General features: G+C 39.2%; 1 pseudogene; it reads left to right on the top strand.

Annotated features, from left to right (window-relative positions):
• The window catches only part of LOC102816236, a 30,646-nt pseudogene extending 15,836 nt beyond the window's left edge, over positions 1 to 14,810 (top strand).
• Positions 14,811 to 15,190: the final 380 nt, after the last annotated feature.

Below are 15,190 nucleotides of genomic sequence, written 5' to 3'. Positions count from 1 at the left end.
TAGCGACCCTGTATAAGGTTTCCAAGGAGCAGCTGGTGAGCTTGAACCACCAACCTTGCAGTTCAAATGACTTTGCAGTCTGACGCATTAGCCCACAGTGCCACACCAGGACACATATTAACATGGGTGACAAGGCAGACAAAATACAAGAGGAAGATTAGCAGAGGAAAGATGAAGGTAGGAGGAGATTTTCTGGTCCTCATATGTTTGTTTTGTTTTGCCTCGATTTGGGAGTTACCGATGTCTGTATCTGTTGATCTACTTCTCTATACCTGCCACACACATACACACACACACACACTTAAAGACCCACTTTTCCATCATTTTTTCCACATTTAAAACTATATTACCATATTTTCATACTCTTTTCTTGTCTCCCTCTATGTTGTTGTTGTTGTTGTTAGGTGCCATCGAGTCATTACTGACTCATAGCAACCCAATGTACAACAGAACAAAACACTGCCCGGTCCTGGGCCAACCTCACAATTGTTGCCACGTTTGAGCCTATTGATGCTGCTACTTTGTCAATCCATCTCACTGGGGGTCTTCCTCTTTTTCCCTGACTCTCCACCCCACCAAACATAATATCCTTCTCCAGCAACTGGTCCCTCCTGACAATATGTTCAAAGTATGAGAGATGAAATTTGAACATCCTGGCCTCCAAGGAGCACTCTGGCTGCACTTCTTCCAACACAGATCTGTTTGTTCTTTTGGCTATGTTAGCTTCTCTAATTCTTACTTTGGTGATACTTTTCCTTTTGGGGCATGGGGACTTGGGGAATATTTCCTCTATTTCAATTACTACATTCTCTTTTCTGAACCTTTCACTTTATGTTTGTGCGTGTTGGTGTTTTTTATTTATCTTGCATTTTCCTTTCTTGATACGGGAAGGATGGCTGAGAAGTCATTTAAGGATGGTCCATTCTCACTTGGTGATACACACACAACAGGAGGTCCACATCTTTTACAATGTTTTGGGAACTAGGTTAAGAGAAAGAATTTGGATATCTCAGGAAAAATCCAAGTGAGTTACAAGGAATTTCCTGACAATGAAAAGAAAGAAATATTAGAGTGGTTTATGATCTTCTCCTTTTCTGGTGTCTACAATGGTAGTTTGGCTCACAAGTGTAAAACTTACCAAGTCTTTTCAGTATTCCTTCCACATGTGAAATGAAACTATAGGTAGAGGAATAGGAGACAGAGATCAAGAGACAATGTTTAATTATTGTCTAATCCATGCCAGCCACTAACTATATAATATTTCAGCTCATCTTCATTTTATAGGAGAAAAATCTGAGACTCAGCTGATTTTTCACATTTCAGTAAATGGCAGTGCTGAGGTTTTATTTTAGGAGAGCCTGACTCCACACTCCTGTACTTCACCCATTGCCTTGCTTCCTTATAAAGTGATGAGATTAGCTTCCAAGTCTGTTTTTTGAAATTCATACATATTTAACTTCTCAATATCTGTTCCCTAATCCAAGACTCTTCATGATTTAGATTTCTTCTCTTCTATCCCACCACCTGCCTTCTCTTTCTCTGTCATTATCCCTCATTCTTTCCTTTCTTCTCTAAGATATTTAAAGTTGGTTCAAATTTTTTCAGGCATTTTAAGTATTTCATCCTTTGGGTGTCTATTGTAAATGGTATTATTTTCCTAATTTCCTTTTCAAAGGTGTCTTTTTTAGTATAGAGAAATCCAACTGATTTTTAGTATATTCATCTTGTACCCTGCCACTTTATTAAATCTTCCAATGAGTTCCAATCTTTTTTTCTTTTTTTTTTTGCTGAGTCTTTGGGATTTTCTAATGGTTCTGTAGGTTATTGTGCTGGACTGCAAAGTCAGTTTGAATCACAAGGTCAGTGGTTCAAGCTCATCAGCCACTCCTCGGTCACTATAGGTAGGAACAGACTCGACGGCACATAACAAAACAATAACAGGATTATATCATCTACAAGGAGAATTTTACTTCTTCTTTGCTAATTTAAATGCCTTCAATTTCCCTTTCTTACCTTATAGCTTTGGCTAAGACTTCCAACACAATATTGAATAAGAGTGGTGATAAAGGGCATGCTTGTCTGGTTCCTGTTCACAATGGGAGAGTTTTCAGTTTCTCCTCATTGAGAGACATATTGGCTGTTTATTTTGCATATATTCTCTTAATTATGTTGAGGAATTTCCCTTCAATCCTACTTGTTGAGTGTTTTTATCAAGAATGGGTGTTGGATTTTGTCAAAATTTTCAGGCATTTTAAGTACATAAGTAAAATATCTCACATTGTCCAATGGCATGGAGCAGTTATTGTTCCGTCCACTAATCTACAGTCAGTTCTCCTTGGTTACTTACTAAATTGTTTTCCTCAATTCTTGTATACTTGACCTTGAACATACACTCAGTCCATGAATATTCAAAGGCAGATCATTATAGATCACTTTGCATATCATTTCCTTTCTCTTAATTTGCGGCTATTTTGCTTTATTTCTCTTTATATAGAAGAAGATGGCTTCTATAAAAGAGAGAAGAACAGCAACTTCCTTTACTATGGTTTCATTATAACTTCTCTTATGGAATAGCAGATTTACTTTACAACTCAGATGGAAAAAAATGATAGGGGAATGGAAAGAGATTAAGTATCGTGTGGTGGAGATGGCACAACTAGAGTAGAAACCTCAGCTGTAAAATGAAATTGAAGTTCTTTCCAGTACTTGTGATGTTTTCCATTACTGCAAATCTTTGAGGAAAGTTTTGTGACCTGAATTTATCTTTTGTACATTACAAAGATATGGCCCATCAAAGGGATCTGTCATGCCAAGCCATGGTGCATTTGTAGCATGGACAGGCATCATCAAGGGCTACAGGTAGTTCAGAGATCATCAGTTTCAGAGGGATTTGAAGACATTGAAATGGGCTTAGTAGCTAAGAGGTATTAAATGAATCAAAGTGAAGGCAGGAAATACTGAGTAGAAGACAGTGAGAGAACTTAAAACATCTACATTTTAACTCTTACTAACAAACCTCTGTTGCAAGACAATTACTGGTGTATTAGTGTCATAGACAGCCATAGCAAAATACGCTAAAGAAGCTTTAAAGAATAGAAATTTATTTTCTCTCAGCTCTGGAGGCTAGAAATCTGTGTTCAGGGCATCACAGATTTTCAGGGCCTCACAGATAGGATTAAGTTCTTTTTCTCAGCTCAAGGGGATGATCGTTAATTTTTCTTTGTTGTTATTGTTAGGTGCTGACCAGTCAGTTCCAGCTTATAGCAACCATATGCACAACAAAACTAAACACTTCCCAGTCCTGCAGCATCTTCATAATTGCTATGTTTGACACCATTGTTGCTGCCACTGTATGAATCCATCTTGTTGTGGGTCTTGCTCTTTTTCATTTTCCTTCCACATTACTAAGCACAATGTCCTTCTCCAGGGACTGATCCCTCCTGACAATATGTCCAAAGAACAATAAACAAGTTTCACCATCCTTACATCTAAGGAGCATTCTGACTGTACTGCCTCCAAAACAGATCTGTTTGTTCTTCCAGCAGCCCATAGTGCTTTGGATAGTCTTTGTCAACACCATAATTCAAATGCATGAATTCTTTTACAGTCTTCCTTATTCACTGTCCAACTTTCACATGCATATGTAGCTAATGAAAATACCATGACTTAGGTCAGGCACACCTTAGTCCTCAAACTGATATTTTTGCTCTTGAATACTTTAAAGAGGTCTTTTGCAGCAGATTTTCCTAATACAATACACTGTTTGATTTCTTGACTGCTGCTTCTATTGAGGGTTCACTGTGGATTCAAGCAAAGTAAAGTCTTTGACAACTTCGATCTCTACAGTCTCATTATGCAATACATGGCAATATTTATTACTTGTCGCCCACTTTTATTCCTCAATTCCTTCAGAGTTCATATCAATTTATTCATGATAATGGTACGTTTCCAAAATTACTTCTCAAATGTTTTAAATAACCTTTAAATGCCATAATTCCAGGGCTTTTTAAATAATATGTAAATCAGAAGGGAAAACAGCTACTTTTTTATGGCCCAAATGAATTTACATTAATTTTGTATATTTGCTTTCAATATACCCAAATTTTGGCCATTATAGAATTTGGTAACTCTAAATTGGCCACCTATCAAAGATTAAAGGGGAAAAAATAATAAGTTTATCAGATACTGTTTCTTATCAGTGAGTCTACCTTTTATGCCACATTAACCACATATCCACTGATAATTCAATTTGTTAAACAAATAACATTTTATGGCAACTTCCTATTTCATAAGGTCATCCTCAAACTTTAAATCTAATTTCAACTTTATATCTTAACTCAAAGGTGTTCTGGGCTTAACTCTTCTTAGATTGTCCTTTTTTCATTCACAAAGATGCCTTTTTCTAAAAACAGCCTCTTCGAATTCATCTCTGGTAGTGTAGTGGTTACAAGTCAGTCTGCATGGTCAGCAATTGCATGGTCAGCAATTTGAAAGTACCAGCTTTCCACTAGAGAAAGATGAGGCTTTCTGCTCCCATAAAGATTTATAGCCTCGAAAACCCTATGCAGGGTGGTTATAAGTAGGAGCCAACTCCACAGCACATAATGACCACCACTACCAGCAGTCATTAGCATACATTTTTGCTTGCACCTAATTTTTTTTTCATTCTTTGTACAGATTCTTCCTGAGTATTTTATTATTCCATTATCCCTGAGGTCCTTTAATACTTTATTGAAATCCTGTTAGAATTTTTAAACATATAACAGGCAGCTGTATTTTAGTCTTCCTAGACACAGAATGTAAAGCAGTTAAAAATGCTTATGAACTGCATTTTTCATTGATGATTCAGCTTTTTAAATATTTCAGAAATTCTGAGGCTTACTGGCATTTGAAAAAGAAATGTCCTAATTAATGTTTCTGAGGAGGCATTTTTTTCCACAATCGCTTTCTGAGTGCCCTCCCACCTTCCAGTCCTATATCTGACAATGTTTCTCTGCTATGCATAGAGTTTTCAGTGACTAGCGATTCGGAAGTAGTTTGTCACTCTTTCTTCCTAGTCTGTCTTTGTTTTGTAGCTCATCTGAGACCTTTCCACCATGGGTGACCCTGCTGGTTATTTAAAACACCGGTGGCATAGCCCTCAGAATCACAGCAACTCAGACCACCACAGCACGACAGACAGATGAGTGGTGGCCGTTTGGTTTTATGTCTATACTGTCTCTTTAAATTTCGATGTCAATCTTGATACAATCCTGATATAATCAAGATACATATAAGATATAATCAAGATACAATCAAGATGTTCTATCCTAATCCTATCAATCCTGGTATAATCCTATCAATCCTGATATGATCAAGATATATATAAGATATAATCAAGATACAATCAAGATGTTCTCTCCTAATCCTATCAATCCTGGTACAATCAAGATAAGCTTTCTCAAGATGGCGGCTCCTGGAACAGCTGAGTGTCTTGATCCAGAAAATAATGAATTTCTGGATTCTCCTGCAAATTCCCCAGCTATAAACCCTCCAAACCTCCAAACATACCTTTATATTTGTTACAGAGTTCCAACACCAACTCATGAGTCCTCCTGACCCGGTATTCCGTGTTGTTGTTGACCAAGCTCCTCACTACACATCCACCCGATCCGCCATCTTCATGTTTTGTTTTTTTAGTCAGTGACCTACAAAAAGGAAGATTAAATTAAAATTTATTGTGCACCTTCTCTATTGAGCTACATGTGTTGTTGTTAGGTGCCCTGAGTTGGTTTATACTCATAGCAAAACAAAACATTGATTGGTCCTGAGACATCCTTGCAATTACTGTCACACTTGAGCCCTTTGCTGCTGCCATTGTGCCAGTCTGTCTAGTTGAGGGTCTTCCTCTTTTTCTCCGACTCTCCACTTTACCAAACACGATGTCCTTATCCAGGGACTGGTCTCTCCTGAAAACATACTCGAAGCATGAAAGATGAAATCTCACTGTCCAGACTTCTAAGGAGCTTTCTAGCTGTTCTTCCAACACAAATTTGTTTGTCCATGGTACTTTCAATATTCTCCTCTAACACCATAACTTAAATGTATCAGTTCTTCTATAGTCTTCCTTATTAATTGTCCAACTTTCACATGCATATGAGGCTATTGAAAATATTATGATTTGGATCAGTTGCACCTTAGTCTTTAAACTAACATCTTTGTTCTTGAACACTTTAAAGAGGTTTTGTATAGCAGATTTGCCTAATGCAATATGTTATTTGATTTCTTGACTGCTGCTTCTACTAGTGTTGATAGTGGATGAAAGGAAAATGAAATCTTTGACAACTTCAATCTTTTTTCCATTTATCATGATGTTATTATTTGTCCATTGATGAGAGTTTTTGTCTTCTGTACGTTGAGATGCAACCTATATCAGTAAGTATTTTAAGTACTCTTCACTTTCAGTAAGCAAGGTTGTATCATCTGCATATCTCAGGTTGTTAATGAGTCTTCCTCCAATTCTGATGTCACATTCTTCTACATATAATCCAGTTTTTCAAATTATTTGTTCCGCATAAGTATAGATAAGTATGGTGAAAAAATACAACCTTGATGTGCATCTTTCCTGATTTTAAACCATTCAGTGACCCCTTGTACTGTTCAAATAACTGCCTCTTGGTCTATGCACAGTTTCTTCATGAGCATAGTTAAGTGAACTGGAATACCTATTCTTCATAATGTTATCTATAGCTTGTTGTGATCCATACTGTCAAAAGACTTTGCATAGTCAATAAAGCACAAGTAAACATTTTTTTCTGGTATTCTCTGCTTTCAGCCAAGATCCATCTGATGTCAGCATTGATATCCTTCATCCCACATCCTTGTCAGAATGTGGCTTGAACTTCTGGAAGTTCCCTGTAAATATATCGTTGCAACCATATTTGAATTATCTTTAGCAAACTTTTACTTGCATGTGATATTAATGATATTTTCCAATGATTTCTGCCTTTCTTTGGGACACCTCTCTTCGGAATGGGCACACATGAATCTATTCCAATCAGTTATCCCTGTAGCTATCTTCCAAACTTCTTGGCATAGATGACTGAGTGTTTCCAGTGCTATATCAGTTTGTTGAAATATTTCAAATTTGCATTCCATCAATTATGGAGCCTTGTTCTTTTCATCTGACTAGATGGCACTTAACATGCCTTCAGTGCACCTTGGACTTCTTCCTTCAGTATCATTGGCTCTTGATTATATGCTACCTCTTGAAATTGATAAACATCGATAATTTCTTTTGGGTACAGTGACTCTACATATTCCTTCCATCTTCTTTTGATGCTTTCTGCATCATTCAATATTTTGCCCATGTTGTTGCTGTTGTTAAGTGCCACCTAGTCAGTTCCAACTCATAGTAACCTTGTACAGGGTTTCCAAAGAGCAACTGGTGAATTTGAACCACCAACCTTGTGGTTCAAACCAACTATACATTCCAATGTTATCCTACACTGGACTATATTTTGTCCATAGATTACCTCAGTTGCAAGTCGAAGGTTGATTTCTTTTTTTTTTTCTTCTGTTTTTTCAGCTTGAGAAAGCTGTGTGTGCTCTTCCCTTTTGATTTTCCAACTTCAGGTTTTTGCATAGTTCATTATACTTCATTTTGTCTTCTAGAGTTGCCCTTTGAATTTTTTCAGCTCTTTTACCTCCTCATAGCTTTCATTTGCTTTAGCATCTCTATGCTGGAGAGCAAATTTCAGAGTCTCTTCTGACATCCACTTTAGTCATTTCCTTCTTTTTTGTCTTCTTAATGACCCTTTGCTTTCTCCCTGTAGATGTTCTTGATGTCATCTCACAACTTTTCTGGTCTTCGATCATTAGTGTCTAATGTACCAGATCTGTTCTTGAAACGATCTCAAAACTCAGGTGGGATATTTCAAGGTCATATTTTGGCTATCATGAACTTGTTTTAATTTTCTTCAGTTTTAGCCTGAACTTTCAGATAAGCAATTAATAGTCTGTTCCACATCCCGATCCTGGTTTTTTCCTGATGATAGGGGCTTCTCCACCATCTATTCCCACAGATGTAGTCAATTTGATTACTGTGTATTCCATCTGATGAGGTCCATGTATATAGACACCTTTTATGTTGCTTTTAAAAGTTTCTGCAATGAAGAAGTCTTGTTGTTGTTGTTAAGTACCATTGAGTGGTTCTGACTCATAGTGACCCTGCACAGGGTTTCCGAGGTTGTAAATCTTTATGGGAGCAGAACGCCTCATATTTCTCCCACGAAACTACTGGTAGTTTCGAACTGCCGACCTTGAGGTTAGCAGCCCGATTCGTAACCACTACGCTACCAGAGCTCCTTAGGTCTTGCAAAATACTATCGTAGGATCTCCAGCATTGTTTCTCTCACCAGGGCCATATTTTACAACTACTGATGCTTCCTCTTTGTTTTTATCCTTTACATTCCAATCACCAGTAATTATCAATACATCTTGATTGCATGTTTGATCAATTTCAGACTGAAGAAGTTGGTAGGATTCTTCAATTTCATCATTACTGGCTTTAGTGGTTGGTGAGAAAATTTGAATTATACTAGTATTAACTGGTCTTCCTTGTAGGCATATGGATATTATCCTATCACAGACAGCATTAGACTTCAAGATGGATCTTGAAATGTTCTTTTTGATGATGAATGTGATGGCATTCTTCTTCAATTTATCATCTGCAGTATAGTAAGCTATAAGACTGTCATTTTCAAAATGGCCAATAACAGTCCATTTCAGCTCAGTAATGCCTAGAATATCAATCTTTGTGTGTTCCATTTAATTTTTTACAACTTCCAATATTCGTAGATTCATACTTTGTGCATTTCATATATTATTAGTTGAAGTTTGCAGCTGTTTCTCCTCATTTTGAGTTGTTCTCCATCAGCAAAAGAAGGTACTAAAAACTTTACTTAATTTATATCAACACAATCAGCTCCACTTTGAGGAGGCAGTTCTTCCTCAGTTGTACTTTGAGTGTCTTCAAACCTTAGGTGCTCATCTTCCAGCACTATATCTGATAATGTTGTGGTGCTATTCATGTTTCAATATTTCACATTCTGACACTATCTTACCGTGTGTGTACCACAGCTATTAATAAGGTTTTCTGTGGCTAAACACTCAGAAGTAGTCAGCCTCTCTTTCTTCCTACTTGTCTTAGTCAATAAATTCAGCTGAAACCTGTCCACCATGGGTGGTTCTATTGGTATTTAAAATACAGGTGGCATAACTTCCATGCAAGTTACCATAGTACAACTATGCATATTGTTGTTTGGATGAATAAACTTTCTTAATTTTCATCATAACCTTACAACACAAATCTTCCTTTTACAGTTGAGACAACAAGTTTATGGAAGTTGATTTCCAACGTTGCTGGAACTGGCAACATTGAATAATATAGAGAATTTGAATTTGGATGATAATTTATTCCAGTATTCTTTCAATAAATATGTATTAAACAACTATGGTGTTAGAAGTGTGCCAGGAAATAGGATATAAATGATCTAATATAAGGATCCATTGCTTTATTCACCTCCTATTTATTCTGTTGATGAAGGAAGAGTTCCCACCCTTTAACTAGAGGAATGGATGAACACATGGCACCCAACACTAGAAAGATGAGCTCAACAATATGTTATTAGTCACATATATTCATGGCCCAGGTGAGAAAGATACCATATGCCATGCAGGGTCATATGAGGGTTGCATTCCGGAACTAAGTGAGCAAACAGGGCTGTGGAAGGAAGTCTTTGTAATGCTCAAAGGGTGAACTGCCCTTGGTTCCCAAAGGAAGATGTGACTGATCTGTTTTAATAACTTCACAGGTTGACAGGGAACTGAAACCCGTTATCAGGGATAAAGAAGCATAACATATAGCTCAATAATGGCTAAAGTGAAAGAGACACTGCAAAGAACATATTGTTGTTGTTGTTGTTGTTGTTGTTGTTGTTAGGTGCCATCAAGTCATACCAAATCATAGCAACCTTATGCACAACAGAACAAAACACTACTTATATGGAAAGGAAAGAGACCAAGGATAAGCAAAGCACTGCTTATGAAGAATAAGGTTGGAAACCTCTCACATCCCAACTTCAAGATACATTGATCAATGGAACAGAATTGAGAATCCAGATATTAACCCATCCACATACAGCCAACTGATTTTCAACAAGTACCTAAATACATCGTATGGAGAAGTGATACTCTCTTCAACAGATGGTGCTGGCAGAAGTGGAAAGTGATGTGAAAAAGATTGAAATAAGAACTTTACCTCATGCCTTGTACAAAAACCAACTCAGAGTGGATTAGAGATCTAAATGTGAATCCCAGAATTATTAAGGCCATCAATGAAAAAATAAGGACAAATGTAAGGGCTTTAATTCAGGGCATATACATACTACCAAACATTTTTGAAAACTACACAAACAAAAGTAGACAAAATAAATGATTGGAAAATATTAAAACTTAAAAACTTATATGCATCAGACTTTGCCAAAAGAGTAAAAAGGGAACCCACAGAATGGGGAAAAATCTTTTGCAACAACACATCAGACAAGGGATTCATTTCTAAAATATATAGGAAAATACAACACCTCTACAAGAAAAAGACAAATAAACCAATTTTTAAAATGGATGCAAGACATGAACAGACAATTCACCAAGGAGGAAATCAAAAAAAGTAGAGGACAATAAATGCTGACAAGGATGTAGAGAGACTGGGATGTTCCTGCATTGCTGGTGGGATTGCAAAATGGTCCAACCTCTCTGGAAAGCAATATGGTGCTTTCTGAGAAAGCTAGAAACAGAAATACCTTATGATCCAGCAATTCCTCTACTTGGTATTTACCTACAAGAAATATGAGCCATAACATGAGTCTATATATGCACACCAGTGTTCGTAGCAACACTATTTCCAATAGCAAAAAGATGGAGACAGCCTAAGTGCCCACCACTGAAGAATGGAAAAACAAACTATGGTTCATACAAACAATGGAATACTATGCTACCTTGAAGAATAACAAGGAAGCTGTAAGCCACCACATAACATGGATGAATCTTGAGAACATTATGTTGAGTGAAATTAGTCAGTCACTAAAGGAGGCATATTGACTGCATAGGACCACCATTGTAAAAGACTAAGAAAAAAGAACCTATACTAAAGGTGGGGGAGGGATTCTTTGCTGGTTACCGGGTTGTGGGGAATGGGGTGAGGGGAGGGAGGGGAAGGTGGAGTACAGGGTAGAGAATAGACACAGGATAGTTTGGGTTTTGAGGAGGGGGGTAGTACACAAGAAGGTAGAGGGGAATGGAATAACAAGGTAGATGGGAGAACAATTAGGCAGGATTGCATGAGCTAAATGGGACAGAGGTAAATAATGATGTATGCACAACCTTGGAACAACAGGGCTCTGGAATACAGAGATTGAGGCATGGTTGGAATGGGCAAAAGGAGGAAAATAATGTTAAGATGCTTGACTGTCTTTTGAATCTTGGTTTCCCTTGATTATAAAGTAGACACTTGAGGGGAAGAGAAAGGAATAGCCAGAAAATTCACCATTGAAAGCTTGTAAGTCTGTGTTCTGCCTATAACTGATTGGAATACCTAAAATGGGGCTACAACATGCTCAGTGAAGGAGGTTTCCTGTGGAGCCTCTGCATTTACATAAGACCATAGGTGGAATCCTGAACTCCATCCAGAATCTTCTGAGGTGGGAAATTTCCACTTGAAAGTACAAGCAGACCAGCCTGGAGTAACTAAAAGAACAAAAGATACTTCTTGAAAGAAAGACCGACAGGAAAAAATGCAAAACAATAACAGCAGTACTACTACAAGAACAAGCAAGTTTCTAGCCCAGGAGACATCAAGGCAAGTGGTTGGGTCCCCTCAGGGCAAACCCCCTTCCAAGACTAAGACTCAATGGGAATCCATGAGCAGACATGCACTCACTCTGACTGGTGACCACGTTCGTCACCGATAAGGGGAAGTGAGGGAAAAACAGCAAGCTAAGCCCTACCACATTCAATAGACTCCTGTGAACCTGGGTGGAGACCTGGTTGGCCAGCAGTATGGTAAGACTTCGGGACTCCTGGGCCCAGACTCAGTGACAGAGCCACAGAGGACTACAGTGGAGAGTGAAGCATCCAACTGATAAGAAGAAAGGGCATATGCACAAGAACACCCACACTTGCAGATAATACCCACTTGACCTGGCTTCAATAACTGGATGATCAGAACTCAACTAGAAGAAGAAAAAAAGAGTACTCTGATACAATCTGATGAACTTGACCTACATTTATGGATGCAGTAGCTCAAAACAGGAAACAAATCTTTACAGTGAGGATCATTCCCACCCCTTCCATACACAGAGTAGACAAGGATGGGCAACTTGGACATTGGCTACCCAAAATGGGGATCTACAAAGCAAGAAGTGACTGGCTTACAAGCTTTCAAGAGGGAACCTAGATCCAGAGGGTGTGGAGGAAGGTAAAATCTTCACTGAGTCGTATCCAATCTGTCTGGGTGGGGCTGATGAAAGGAGATGGGGGTGGCACTCATGTGGCATAATAGTGAATAATTGTTATCAGGACTGACTGTGAGGGTTGGAAATGTAAAGGTAGATATTTTGTAGCAAAAGGAGGGGAATGGTTGACTTTGTAGTCCAGGAGCAGAGGTCCCTGGGACCATCAAAGGGAGAAGAGTGGAATGCGGGACCCTACCCAGAGAAGCAGTGACGCCAGAGATGGAGGTAGAGACGATGATGTGGAGAGATGGAATGGCTGGGGACTCTAGACCCAGAGAGGGAGACGGGCTGTGTGCTGATGATCAGGGGGCAGGCTTGTAGGGTATACCCTTTGGTTGGTTGATGAATCATGGAGGGCATTGAAACCATGGCAATGAAAGAATATACAATAGGATGAATGTAAAGCTAATGTTCTCCCATGTAAACTATCACATAATTCACAAAACATTTTAAAAAAATGAATGACAGGAATAGGGTAACCATTATTAGAGGAAAATGTTGTTGCTAAGTGCTGTCGATTTGGCTCCAACTCAGGGTTTCTAAGGAGCTCTGGTAGCATAGTGGTTACGAATCGGGCTGTGAACCACAAGGTCAGCAGTTCAAAACTACCAGCTTTTCCACAGGAGAAAGATGAGGCTTTCTGTTCCTGTAAAGATTTACAGCCATGGAAACTCTGTACAGGGTCACTATGAGTCAGAACCGACTCCATGGCACATAACAACAACAACAACATAGGGTTTCTGAGGCTTTTTAAATCTTTGTGGATAAAGAAAGTCTTATCTTTCTCCTGCAGAGTAGCTGGAGGGGTGGAACCATGGGCCTTGTGGTTCACAGTCCAGTGTTTATCGTATGTAGTCACTGCACTCCCCTAAGATAAAGATTGTTGCTAAATGTCATAGAGTTGGTTCTGGTTCTACTCAACTTTGGTCTGATCAGGCCTCAAGCTAAGGACATCTTCTCCAGGGACTTCAGTGTTTAAAAATTAGCCACCATCTTCCTCTTGGAGGTGTGGTGCTGTGAGTTAGTGCGCTGGACTGCAAAGTCAGTTTAAATCACAAGGTAGGCAGTTCAAGCTCACCAGGGGCTCCTCAGAAACCCTATACAGGGTCTCTATGGGTCAAAACTGACTCAACGGTACTTAACAACAACATAACACTATAAACTTACCTAGGGGTTACAAAAGTTACAAAACTCTTTCTACCACTCATCCACCCTGCTTTTTCATAGTTGGCTTTCTAGACCCAAATAAGTGCCTTGCATTATCTTACAGCTATCTCTTTGATGCTTTTCCTCTCCTTCCTCTTCAATAGGCCCAAGACAATGGATTTCAGGAATAGTATCACAGTGACAGATTAGTGGGCCTTCAACAGAGCTCCCCTTCCACTCAGGCATTCCTCTTTGCTCTCTTTCTAGTTCTCTACAGGCTGGCCCTGGCTATGAATGGCCTAATCATTTTCATCACCTGGACAGACCCCAGGTTCAACAGCCCAATGTATTTCTTCCTTGGTCATCAGTCCTTCCAAGAACTCTTGTTTCATCACCACCACCATCCCACAGATGTTGATCCATCTGTTAAAAACCATACTGTTTCCTTGGCCTCTTGCATGGCCCAGATGTACCTAGTATTCTGTATGGGTGTGGCTGAGTGCATCCTCTTGGCTTTCATGGCTTATGCCCACTATATTGCAATCTGCCACCCACTTAGCTATGCCTAGATCATGAGCCCGCAGGTCTGTTTGAGGCTGGTGGGTACTGCCTAATTCTTTGGCTGATCAATGGCATCTTTCTTGAATATGTGTCGTTCTGGAATCCCTTCTGTAAAGACAACCATATAGAAAACTTCTGTGAAGACCCCATAGTCATCACTCTCTCCTGTGGGGACCTCCTCTTCAGCGTGAAGATAATCTTTGCTGATGCTATTGTGGTGCTGCTCAGCCCCATGGTGCTCATTGTCATCTCCTATGCCCGAATCCTGGCCTCCATCCTAGGTAGAACCTCCTCCTTTGGTCAGGGGAAGACCTTCTCCACTTGTGCCTCCCACCTGACTGTGCTCATCTTCTTCTATACCTTGGCCATGTTCTCTTACATGAACCCCCGCAGCACCCATGGGCCTGACAAGGACAAGCCTTTCTCTCTCCTGTACACCATCATTACCCCATGTGCAACCCCATTATCTACAGTTTTCACAACAAGGAAATGAAGGAGGCCATGGTGAGAGCTCTGGGAAGGACCAGCCTGGCCCAAGCAGAGCCTGTGTAACAGGAAGGGTCCTGGACAGGAATCTGTGACTCCCATCCTGCACAGTACTGGCAGGTGGATACCTCTCCAATGCTGAAAGGGTCCAGGAAAGAGCATCCATTGCTTCCTTTATTCCAGAGTCAGACATGGAAGTGATTTTTGATGTGCAATTCTCATCTTTCTGAGTTCACTCAAGTATAATTTGAGTTTTCCAATTCTCCATAATAATACATTGCAACAATTGTGTGGAACAGCATCTGACTTCCTCTAACTTCAGAACTAAGAAGGAGAATCACCATTGGTTTCATCCCATGTCTGATTCCTATAAGGTAGACACCATCCATTCCTCGCATTCCATTCTCTACTATCTTGATGGATTAGATTATTCATTGCAATCGCTA

Source organism: Chrysochloris asiatica, unplaced genomic scaffold, assembly GCF_000296735.1.
Source record: "Chrysochloris asiatica unplaced genomic scaffold, ChrAsi1.0 scaffold00077, whole genome shotgun sequence".
Taxonomy (NCBI): Eukaryota; Metazoa; Chordata; class Mammalia; order Afrosoricida; family Chrysochloridae; genus Chrysochloris; species Chrysochloris asiatica.
Note: the sequence above shows the minus strand (reverse complement) of the source record. Positions and strands in the feature narration are given on the sequence as shown.